Source organism: Canis aureus, chromosome 2, assembly GCF_053574225.1.
Source record: "Canis aureus isolate CA01 chromosome 2, VMU_Caureus_v.1.0, whole genome shotgun sequence".
Classification (NCBI taxonomy): Eukaryota; Metazoa; Chordata; class Mammalia; order Carnivora; family Canidae; genus Canis; species Canis aureus.
Window position 1 is genome coordinate 38,033,069 of NC_135612.1, and position 12,875 is coordinate 38,045,943.

A 12,875-nucleotide genomic window follows, 5' to 3' on the forward strand; every position below is an offset into this window, starting at 1 on the left:
ATGATTTGAGTTCTGAGAATATAATTCTGCAATTCTGTTGTCTTTGTGAGCTGAGCTAGTTGAGGGCAGTGTTTGGTGGATTTTTGTTTGTTTATTAGTCTGTCTTTTTAAATGTGTTGTCACAAGACAGATGCCTTCTTGCTGTTCAGGTTTAGGTTCTCCCTGAAGCATCCCTTCTGAGAGTGGGTGGATGGGCAGACCCTGTTGGCCATCGCCCCCCATGACTTCCTGAGGGTGGGCTTCATTCCCACCTGTGTGGACCCTCCCCTGTGCGCCTCTCAGCACCTGCCTTAGTAGGTGTGTGTTTTGATATTTCAATTTCACTTATATGTTTCATTGTTTAAAAAAAAAAAGCACTTAAATCAGTTATAAATCTAACATAAATTAAATTTGGGTGGATATTTGCTTACCAAAGGATTTACCCTAGGATTCCTTCAAGTAATAAGCATCTCAATGTACATTTAACACATGATTCTAATTTTTAAAATAATTCTCTTTAATATAGGATCAGTTAAGTAAAACAAACTAAAACACACAAAACAATGGAGTAGTAGTTGAGATGGTTTTCTTTCCTTCTCTTTTCTGGCCTTACAATGAAAGAATAAAAAATCTTCTTTGTATAGTACAAAAAGGACATGCCTGTATCTGGACCCACTACACAAGGCTTAATGTTACCTTAGATTAATTCAATGAGTAGACTTTCCTGAGGCGCATCACTTGTGATCTGATCTGAGGTAGGAGAAAAGCTGAGTGCATAAAGCAGTGTCCTTGTCTCAGCAAGGAGCAGCTTCTCCTCTGGAGGCCACTGGGAGGCCTGCCACCTCAGCACCAACTGCCACCTGCCCTGTGGACTAGAAATGTGGAAAGTTCAGTGATCCCTGAAGAAGCCCTAGTCCTGTGGGCAGGGAGAGGGGGCCTCTCTGATCCCTGGGGAAGCTTCCTGTTCATTATTCTTACAGGTTGTGCATCATGATACAGCTTCTGAGAAACTGCCTATAGGAGTCGGGGGAGGGAATGCTGTCCCTTTTCTAGGTGGAAGGGACATCTTCATGTTCTGGTGTTCTATTTCCTGAATGAACCCAGTTCATTCTTCCAATAGTGGCAGACCAGGTTCTGAGGATCTTCTCAAAATGAACTCCCACAGAATGTGCCGTCCCCTCCTGGGCCTTGGGGGAAGGCCAGTGGCAGAGGGACCGGGAGTGCTAGATACTCAGTGCCCTTGGATACACATTAGCCAAGTAACCTTCAGCGAGTTCCTTGCTGGGTACATGGGTTTGTTCATATGTAAGATAGGATGACTGTACATCACCCTGATGCCCTCGAGGGATGGCTCTGGTGATTAGATGGAGGACAGATGTGAGGGGTCACCCACATTCAGGGCCAAGGACCTGAAGGGGCTCCTGGCTCCCTGGTTGTGCTGGGAACCATCCCATCTACAACTCTGTACTCAGGTATGTTGCTTCTCTCTGCTAAAATCTGATGCCTGTGAAAAACTGCTCCCACTGCCACAGCATCACAGATGTTCTTGTACATGCCTCTGATAAGGGACCAGGAACAAATGCTGAGAAAAGCCAACTGCTTCCTTCACAGCCAGTTGAGAGTTGGGGCAGTTGGCTTGAAGATGGGGAATTCATTCCAGCCTGGCAAGGCAGTCTGGTCATCCAGAGCTATTGTACAATAAAGAGATACTTGGCCAGTATGCACACGGATTCATACCTATGCAAACATTAACCACTCAGTAAGCTTGGAAAGAACTTAAGCATACCTTTTAAAACAATATTTTCTTAAAAGTTAGGATCCTTCTTTATATCTTCCTGCTGCTGGAGTTTAGATGTGTCAGATGATGGTTGCATCAGGTTGGTCACTCATGGTTGTTATTGGCTATCTTTCTAGTTCTTTGTCTTTGATGTATCAGGCAGGGTTGCCCAGAGAGCTGATTCTGCCCCATGAGTTGTCAGCAGGAATGCTATGTGTCACTTCTGGGTTAGGACACTTAATTGTTGGAGTTTAATCTTTTAGAACTCTCTTGCTCTCTGCAGGGCAATGGGTAATTTGGGGGGTTGTCTGCCTACCAGCCTGCAGCTCAGAGTCAGGGGTCCTGGGGCATAGCCCCTGCTGAGCTGCAGTGACTGTGTGGCACTAGCAAGAAATGAGCCACGGAGGGTATGAGCCACCAGGATATTAGCTGGGATTGATATTCTCACTGCTTTTTTTTTCTTTATAAGCTGTTATCAGACTGAACCTATGTCTTAAAAATCAAGGCAATATGATCATTCCTCTGATTTCCTCTGATTGCTTTCCAGATCTGCCGGTAAGGAATCTTTTCAGGCATTTTCAACAAATGAGGAAAACAAGCCTCTGACTCCAAAGGGAGGAGTTGGGCATGGATATTCCAGGAGATCCATATTCACAGAAGCATTTTGAAAACTAGAAAGTGCTGGAAAATGGTGAAACTGGAGATTTCTCCTTTTATGTTTCATGATGCTAAAATATGTTCCATTAAAAAATAAGTAAGATGCTCTCATTTGTTTTTAAAGATACACACTGCCTATTATTATAGCAAAGGCTCTGAGAAGGCCTGCAGTAAAAAAATTATTTACTCCAGTGGAATCCAAATTTCCACAAACCTTCCTTACCCCAACCCCACACACAGGCCAGTGTTTATAAGAAAGTTAGTACGTGAAATGTGGAACTTACTGATTCTTGGCATAATAGAATAGTGCTTCTTCAAAAGCTATGTGATGTGTCATGTGGGAAATCATTGTGATAAAGTGCACATTATTAATAGTTATTCTTGTTCTATTGTTTTTTAAGCAACTATTTATTGAGTTCCAACTGTATACAAGGCTAACTATGCTGGCCAGTGAGTAGATCAATGTACGTATTGTCCATAGACCCAGGCATCAGCATGGGAAGGCATTTGGAAACCTGCACATCCCCGGCTTGCACCATCAATCACCTGCACGATGGGACCCTCTTGGCATGGGACCTGAGAATCTATATGGAGAGTACACTACATGTGATTCTCGTGCTCCTCAGTGTTTAAGAAGCACCATACCAGAAACATTTTTCCCATGTCCCCTTTGTTTGGGGCTGGGTTCTGAAAGTGGCCAGAAGGTTCCAGAAGACCAGGATAGCCTAGGGATGTATTAAGGCCTCATATCTGTATTTTTATAGAGGAGCTTTATGGTCTATGGAAATGACAGCTAACCTCTTGTATCTTAGAGAAGGCTACCACTTGCATGTTAAGGCCCAGAGTGCTGAGGACCAAGTGTAGAGGTCACTAAGGTGGTTTTGTGGGGCTTGGGGCCCTGTGCCTTGTGGACAGAGCTGAGCCTCATCATACATGGCAGTGCTGTGGCTCAGACTTGTGAAGCCTGCCATGCATTTGAGGGATCCAGCCTTCACACTTGTGGTTAATCGCCCACATGGTGCTGCAGTAAAGGGTGATGGAGTTGGAGACAGCCGGGCGTGGGAGCAGGGGAGGGGGCTTTAAGGAAGCTGGTCAGGCTGTTCTTCCTCTTGGATGCCTTTCATTTCAGCCATCAGCATGATGCAAGGGTTTTTGATGCCTTTGATGAGGCAGTTCTTCTGGAATTTGTTCAGGCACAAAAGAGAGAAATCTGGCTCTTTTAGTCAGCCTGTGAAATGGCTTAAGGGGTTGCATTTCCTTGGGGGCTGTTATTAATGTCACTGAAATCTCCCCCAAGGCTGTCTCTTTTCTCCTCCAGGAAGGGCAGCAGCAAATGAGGGAGAGTACAGATCTTCCTAGAATTGTGATTAGGTTACATTGCAAAAAGCACATTGTAAGTTGGAATTCACTACACCTAACCAGTAGAACATCGTAGGTTAGCCTGGCTCACCTGAAATGTGCTCAGAACATGTACATTAGCCCACAGCTGGGTAAAATCATCTAACACAAAACCTATAATAATTTAGTAACTATAGTAAGTTATAAAAATAAATAAATACTGTAAAATAATACAGTAATTTGTTGATTACTGTACTGAAAGTGAAGAACAGAATGGTTGTATGGGAATATACTGGTTGTAAGGATGTGGGTTGTTTACCCTGGTGATGGCATGGCTGACCAGGAGGTTCAGCCACTGCCAGTGCCCAGCATCGAGAAGGAGGATCGTACTGCATTATCACTAGCCCAGGAAAAGATCAAAATTCAAAATTTGAAGTACAGTTTTTACTGAATGTATATTTGCACCATCATAAAGTCGAAAAATCATGAACCATCGCAAGTTGAAACTGTAATTTAAATTCTGCCCCTTTTACATTCAGATTACCTCACAATGGCTGATGGCTGGTGGTGGGGAGGTGTCACCTTCTGCCAGTTGATGCTGTAACCACCTGATTTCTGCAGATCAGAGTCCTGGGCGTGGGGCCTCCAGGGAGAGTGCCGAAGGCATGGACAGATGGGCTTCCCTAGGGACAAGGTCTGGTTTGATGGGACTGGTTTGATGGGACACTGAGTCTGGTAACTCGGGGAGGATTAAAACTACTGAAGCTGGAGTCCCTCCCTCAGGGCACCTTTGTTAACGCTCCCCAGGTGAGTAGGTTGTGCAGCCTGGGGTTGTGAACATGGATAAAGGACCAGCTCAGAAAGACTCAGGCCAGTGACTCCTCTGTCCCTGTGAAGACCAGGAGCACATGTCAGTGGGACGTAGCCTCCTCATCCCGGCTCTGCTCCTCTCAGGTCTCCTCTAGGGTGTGCTGTCCCATCAGCAACCTACTTCTCCTGCCTCCCAGCCTCTGGGCTCCCTGTCCCAGCCCACTCCCCTTCCCCAGCTGAGGCAACCACTATCTCCACGACCCTACATGATGGGTGGCTACTGGACCATGGGGACTGGACCCTCTATTCTCTAATGCCATGAGCTTCAGTGACATCTGTGGGCAGATTACTTCCTTGTGCCCACCTTCCTTTATATGCCAACACTGTATTCTAGTTTCCTGCCCCCCTCAAAGGAACAGAAAACACAGGTGCTGACGACACACTCCTTCATGTGTATATAAACCACAACATGCAAAGAGGTGAAACGAAGAAGAAGGTTTACCCAAGATCCTACATGTGTTCTGGACGGCCTTGCTGTGCTCTTTACCCATGTGGGAGATTGTATGAGGTGCAAATTGCCAATAAGTATCAATTCTGTTGAGCTGTATCTGGAGGGAGTGTGAGACCTGGTGCAAACCCACCAGCCCTTCCTGTCACTCACAGGGGTGACAAGAGTGGTTGGGTGCAGGTGGGTACAGGATTATGGATGCTCTAAGGTTCCTGGGACATATTACAGGGCTTTCAGGGATAGCTGTGCTTCCAGAGGTTGGGTCAAGGATCTGCATTTGCCATTCCAGATTCAGAACCACCTTCCCTCTGCTCCACTGCCCCCATGGGCTTTCTCAGTGGGATCTGCAATCTCTGGCTTGCCACTGGGTTTACACAGAAGTCCAGCAGGAGCATGGTGGGGTGTTTACTCTCCTACTCTCCTCTTTCCTAAGCACACTACTCTGCTCCAGTATATTTTGGCCCATATGGTCTGCATAGCTCTCTCCTGCCTCTCTCTGTCCATGGGGCCTCATACTCTCCCACGTGGGTCCCTGTGGTCCTATCCCCTAACTTTGTGAAGAGACCCTTTATTAACCCTTCCTTGAATTGTCCTTACTCCTGTGCTCTGCTCTCTCTGTCCTGTCTGGACTCTTTCCCATCCTGGCCTGAACTTTACTGTGAGCATCATAGCATATGGTCCAAGTGCAGCCTTTGCCAAGTCCCTCCCACCCCCCAGGAAGGTTCTGGGGCTTTTCTGAACAGACCACATCCAAGTTTGCCTCCAGTCATATGGGTTTCTCCCTTGCTTAGCAGGAGGAAGTCTGAGGGCAGCTCATGGGAGAGGCTCAGCATGGATGGCAGGCTGGGTCCAGGAATGTGTGGATGAATTAAAGACTTTTTTTTTTTTTTTTTTTTTTTTTTTATGATAGTCACAGAGAGAGAGAGAGAGGCAGAGACATAGGCAGAGGGAGAAGCAGGCTCCATGCACCGGGAGCCCGATGTGGGATTCGATCCCAGGTCTCCAGGATCGCGCCCTGGGCCAAAGGCAGGCGCCAAACTGCTGCGCCACCCAGGGATCCCTGTGTGGATGAATTAAAGGGAGGATTGTTTCATTATCCTGAGCTGGGATATACACAGTCATAAAAGGAATTCCCACAGAAGTCCTCTAAGTCATAAACTTCTCTGGCTCTACCTTTGCTGATATTTGGGGGGAAAACTCATTTCTGGTTCCTCTTCAGAACACTTTTTCTAGCAAGTGAGATTCATGTGCATTTTACCCTAGAACAGCTGGAAGGGGAGGTGGTGGGGTCACATGGTCAATTTCCTTGATCTCTGTTGATGGGTGGGAAGGAAGGGGGTGATGAGCCCAATCAGTGACAGCCAGTGGACTTCCCAGGCTCCCTCCAGGCCCTCCTGAAATGCAGCATGCTGTGGCCTAGGACACAGGTGACAAGCCCAGGCTGGATCTCCTCCAGACCCTGGAGAAGACACAGGGGTTCTACACAGCCATCAGCCATCAGTGGTCAGTCCGCAGCCTTGTCCATGTGAGTCCTCTCCTGCTCAGAGTCCTGGAGCTGGATCTTTCCTAGCCAGCTATGGACACCTGCCGGCATTGTTCACAGCCCTGCTCACAAGAAGTTGCCTCTGGTGGATCACCTCTGTCCTGTTCCTCAGGCTTCATTAGGGACCCTGTGCTACCATGAAAAAAGGTAGCTGTTACCCCACTCTGAGGATGCTAGTCACCTACCATGTCTATCTCATGGAAGATAGAACCACTTTTCTCACTTCACAGTGCCTATACTGGGATACAACGGGCCAGCCCCCTGTTGTGACAAGGATTGATTGTCTTTGTTCCTCAGGAGGCTGATCCAGGTAGGCATCCCCCCTCCCAGGTGGGACATGCTCCTGGTTTGGGCTGTGGCTCCATCTTTCTCACTATTTAAGTCTCAGCCACCTGTCTGGAGTAGCCCTCGTGTTCCTGCCCTGTGTTCTGCACAGGACCTCCTGAAATCATCTGCTTATCTGTCAGTCTGCACCCAGGCATGTCTTTATTGCTACTGTTATTGGGGTTTCTTTCCTTTTTTTGTTTTTTGGTCCATCTTCCCCCCAACTGGAAAGCTGGCCTCAGGCAAGTGCCGTGCACCCAAATACCCATTGCCCCAGTATATGATTAGAGCTCAGCAGCTTTTGTGGTTGGAATGAATGACTGAGTGAATGCATGCATGCACGGTCACATCTCTGTGTGCAGCCCTAAAAGGCTGGTAGGGAAGAAGCACGTTGCTTCTTTCAGAGAACAGCATTTTCCAGCCTGCTAACACTGTCTGTAGGTGGGGCCCTGGCCAGTTGCAGCACCGTGCAGGTGGCTGGCTCTTGCTGTGGCCCAGTGTCCTCACTGTGGAGTGAGGACAGTGAGGCCATTGTTGTGAGAGTAGATTGGCCACTATGTGCAGCCCTTTAGCTCAGAGCCTGGAGCCTCATTCTACTGTAGAGAATCTTATTATTCCCACTGCTCCTGTCTTTGTCTCCTCCTGCCACACACAGACTGGACACATGCCCCACATATCACACATGCCACACACACACATATACTACACATATATGCACAGACACCATACACACACCTCATACACACCACACACATGCATACACCACATACATACCACACACACCACACATATATGCCACACACATATGTACATATCACACAGATACATGCAGCGCATACATACCACACAGCACTCATCCATATATACCACATACATATGCACATGTACCACACACAGACACACACCACATACATACCACATACCTACCACATGTACACACCATGAACATATGCACATACACCACACAGATGCATACAGCGCATACATACCACACACACTACACATCCACACACGCCACACACATATGCACATATATCACACACAGGCACACACCATATACATACCACATATATGCATACACCACATCCATGCCACACATATATACCACACATATGCATATATACCACACACATGTATGCACCACATACATACACACACACCACACATATACATACCACATATACCACATCCACACCATACATACGCACATATACCACACATGTGCACACACCATATACATACCACACACACCCCAACCATGTATACCATATATCACACACACCTCACATATATACCATACACATTCCATACCACATATACACACCACACATCCCATATACGACAGACAAAAACACTTAATATACACATACCATATATCACACTCCACACATACATACCGCACGTACTCCAGGCCATATACCACACACACTACATATCCCACATGCCATAGACACACAAAAACCATCATACCGTATATCACACAACACACATCCTGCATACACACCAAACCCCCAAACACACCATATACCACACGTAACAGGCACATATATACCATACCAGCACACACACCACATACCATAGCCCACACACACACCACACATCAGAAACTCACACATATACCACACAAACCCCACATACACACCACACACATTCCAACTAAATACCACATACACACATACCCCACATACCACAGATACATCATAGATCACACACATCATAGATCCACACACCCTATACACGCCACACACATCATACACCACATATAACAACAGACTCATGCACATACCACACACCATACACCACATATCACATACCACATACAAACCACACATACTCCATGCTACATACCATATACACCACACACACACACACACCTCATATACCACAGACACACATGTGCACACACCATATATCACACATCACATACATACAACACAAATACACCATACCCCTAAACATACCACATACTACGAATACCTACTATACCACACATGCCACATACCACAATACACACACACACCATACATGCTTACCACACACCATACACTACATATAACCACACACTCATACACATACCACACACACACCATATACCACACGTTACATACCACATATATACCACATATACCTCATACCATACTTTACACAATACACACCTTATACCACACATCACACATGTGCTGCATACACACATCCCCCACACACCACATACTACACGCAACACACACATACACACCCATACCACATAGACACACATATCACATGCCACATGCCACATATACACACCTACCCCACACAACACATATCACAGATACACACACACACACACCCCTGCAGACACAAATAGACCACACAAACACAACACACACCATTCCTATTCCACACATACACAACAAATCAATCAAAAGGTCACCATAATTCATTTCCCCAAACATCTCTTACTCTGTCTGCCTCTTTCCAATTCTGTCATGATTGCAGCCATCACTGTCTCTCCTTTACAGAAAATAGTATTATCTTGTCCACCAAATGTAATTTAAATTGCTCTTAATGGTAGAGACTGAGACAGGATGTTGAATCCATGAGGTACTCCCCCCCTGCAGTGCTTGATTCATATGTAATGTATTTTTGGCTTGCTCTAGCCCTCCCTCCTCAATAGGAAACCCTCAGACTCTGCTTTGGAGGCAAGTGCAGGGCACACTCTGTCCCAGGGCACACAGTAGGTGACTGTAGCAGCATGGTGGAACCTGATTGGATTTGGGGCTTTCTTATCAGAGGGCCCTTGGCCTCACCCTGCTGAGTATCCTTTAGGGTTCGGAGCTTCCTGGGCATGAATGTCTGAGCTAGCTGACACTGCAGAGCTGAGAGACTGGCATTTGTGAGCAATTCCAGAAGGGACCACATTAGTCCTGTGAGCACCCAGCCTCCAAAGGTTAGTTCAGAACCATTACAAAAAGGATTCACTTAGTGAACATACAGGCCACTGCCATCATCTGTTGAGGTTTTGTTAGTGCTGGGGCTGCCATAATACAAGACTGGGTGGCTTAAACAGCAGACGTTTATTTTTTCATGATCCTGGATGCTACTAGAAGTCCCAAGATCATGTGCTGGTGAGAACTTTCTCCTTGGGTTGCAAATAGCCATCTTCTTGCTGGGTTTTTGCATGGCCTCTCTGTGCGTGGGGAGGGAGAGAGAGCAAGCAATCTATGTGTCTCTTCTTCCTTATAAGGACACTAATCCTGTCAGATTAAGGCCCCACCCTCAAGGCTTCATTTAATCTTAATTACCTTCCAAGGGTCCCATCCCTAAATATCATCACCATGGGGGGGTTAGAACTTTAACATATGAATTTGTGGGGTACACTATTCAGTTCATAATACTGGTGGAGTTTCAGCTAGTCTTTGGTGCCCTCCATTGTCCTGCTTGTACCCTCTCTATAAGTGGACACAGATCCCTGGAGCTCTGAATGTGGGCTCATAGCCAGGCTAGCATCCCACATATAGAAGGGCACCTTCTTGGTCTCCTGCGATGACCTCCCTTCTCCTGCTGCCTGATGAACTATGTGGAAAGCCTTGGAGAGGGTTTGGCTGGGATTCCCTTGGACCTACCACTTTACTTCTCTAAGTCTGTGCTCTTATCTCAGAACTGGGGAAATCACACTTGCCTGGTAACAAGATGTCAGTAGGTTCAGTTGAATAAACACTGTGGAAGTCTTTAGTAGATTAAAAAATGGTTATACACAGGAAAGAAGTTATTATAGATACTATCACTGAATTATTGAGATTCATAAATGTTTTAGTGCATGTATCAGGAATCTGTTCAGGTCTAAGTAACAGAAAACTAATCAGCTAATGACTTGCTTTTCACACCCAAGGAGGGGTCCCAAGGTTTCTAGCTTTGGTTTAGAAGTTTGACCCATCTGGTTACATCTCCATAATTCTCTTGATTGCATGGCCTCAAGAGGGTCTGCTGAAGCACTCAGCATTATGTCCTAGTTCAAGGGAGAAAAAGGGGCCAGTGCCAGCTGCTATCTGATTCCCTTCTATCAGGATTACAAAGATCTTCTGGAATTGTGCCAGGTAGTTTCCTGCTTAGGTTTTATTGGCCAGAACTGGGTCACGTTGCTACCTACCACTAGTTCACGGGGAGGCAGGGAATGCAGGAAACACTGTTGTCACCGTTGGCTTTACTAACCAAGATCTGTCACCTGAGACCAGGCACATTCACCACCACCACACCAAAACCAGGTTTGGATGGTAAGGCAGAAGTAGGGAAACGGATATTGGGTAGATAGCAAGCAACAGTTATGGCTCTCATAGAATATACTTTACTGCCTCAGAGTTGGGATTCCGAATGGCCCATGCACCTGAGATGGGAATAGAAAACGGTTTAGGATAGTTTGAGGTCAGATGTGGATATCATTTGGTGGAATGCAGGTGTTGGAAACTGGTGCCGGGGCATGCCCTCCGTTGACTGCCGTGTGGTCTTCTGCCCTCCGCTCTATGTCTGTTTTCTTTCCTGTTGGTGTCTATCTTGCTCTCTCCTATGTACCTCTTGGTCCTCTGACTTCCTTTGGCTTTGTTTCTCTTTCAATCCCCACTTTGGTCAATTTGTGCAAAAAGCTTAAAAATATTACTTTGGTTCTACTTCAGAGTCTTTTGTCAAAAAACAAATGACAATGTTTAACATTGTAAATGGAAGTAGGCCCAGGCCTCAACCAACCCGTGTGGAGCACGGGGAGACAAGAGCCAGGCTTCCATGGGCACTTGCTCTGCTGAGGGAGGTCAGTACAGCTGCCCAGCAGTTTTGAGGCATGGGGAGGGAATGTGTGTCTTTTGTTTGCTTTCACAGTGATGTGAGTACCCTTGTGGGCAGAGCCTGACAAGGCCTTGGGTCATGCTGTCCCAACAGTGAAAAACATGAAACAGAACCTGATGCCACACTCTGGTGTCTCTGAAAAGAAAGTATTATACTTTGACTTCTAAAATCATAAAAGAAGGTTCTAGATAAATGTAGATGGTGATCTTGAAGCTTGTTCTGAGCAAAAAGGAGGTAGGATCAAGAAGGATGGCAAACAAACCTCATATTGGACTTCTGGGTCAGACACCTTCTTCTGTTTCCAAATAGTCTGTTTTCTGAGTTTTTCCCAGATCCTGCTCCTGAAAGTGCTCATCTGAATGGGATTCATGCTGGGAAAATGTGACAGGTGTTATTGTTAATACTTGACTGTGTTTCAAGAAATGTATGTATTACCTTGGGGCTCATGTAACAGAGAAGCGAAGTCTTATTCAATAAGATGCTTTCTTTGCTTTGAAAGTTTATCCTGGTACTAGCTGATGGTTTGGCAATTCTTAAATTTTGTTTTAACTGAGAATTTGTAAGGAATATTTGAGTCATAAAACATTTACTCTGTCATATACATGCATTTCTTTGGGGTTTCCAAGCCCAATTCCAATGTGAGGAGGCTCCTTCACACACAACACCAAGCAATTCTCAGACAGCAGCAAGGTGTCTGAAAACTTAGCTCAATTCTGATATGGTCTACCCAGAAATAACATCAGATTCTGTTATTTAAGGGTTCAGTCCTATGAGATTATGCTCTATCCCCAACTTAAGATGCCTATAGCAAGCCCTTGGCTGTTACCTGTCCTTCTGACCAACTGGCTACAGATTGGAGGTTCCAGTGCTGCCTGCTTGAGTTCCTTTAATTTGCTAGAGTGGCTCATAGAACTCAGGGAAACACTTTGGTTTATCAGCTTATATTAAAGGATGTGATCAAGGTGCAACAACATGGATGGAACTGGGGGTATTATGCTAAGCGAAATAAGCCAATCAGAGAAAGACAATTATACAATTTCACTCATTTGTGGAATTTAAGAAACCTAACAGAGGAGCATAGGGAAAAGGAAGGAAAAATAAAACAAAAAGAAATAAAAAAGAGA

General features: G+C 45.7%; 1 protein-coding gene across 3 annotated transcripts in view; it reads left to right on the forward strand.

Moving 5' to 3' along the window:
• The window catches only part of OTUD7A (OTU deubiquitinase 7A), a 392,867-nt gene that overhangs the window by 47,956 nt on the left and 332,036 nt on the right, over window positions 1-12,875 (forward strand). The window lies entirely within an intron of this gene.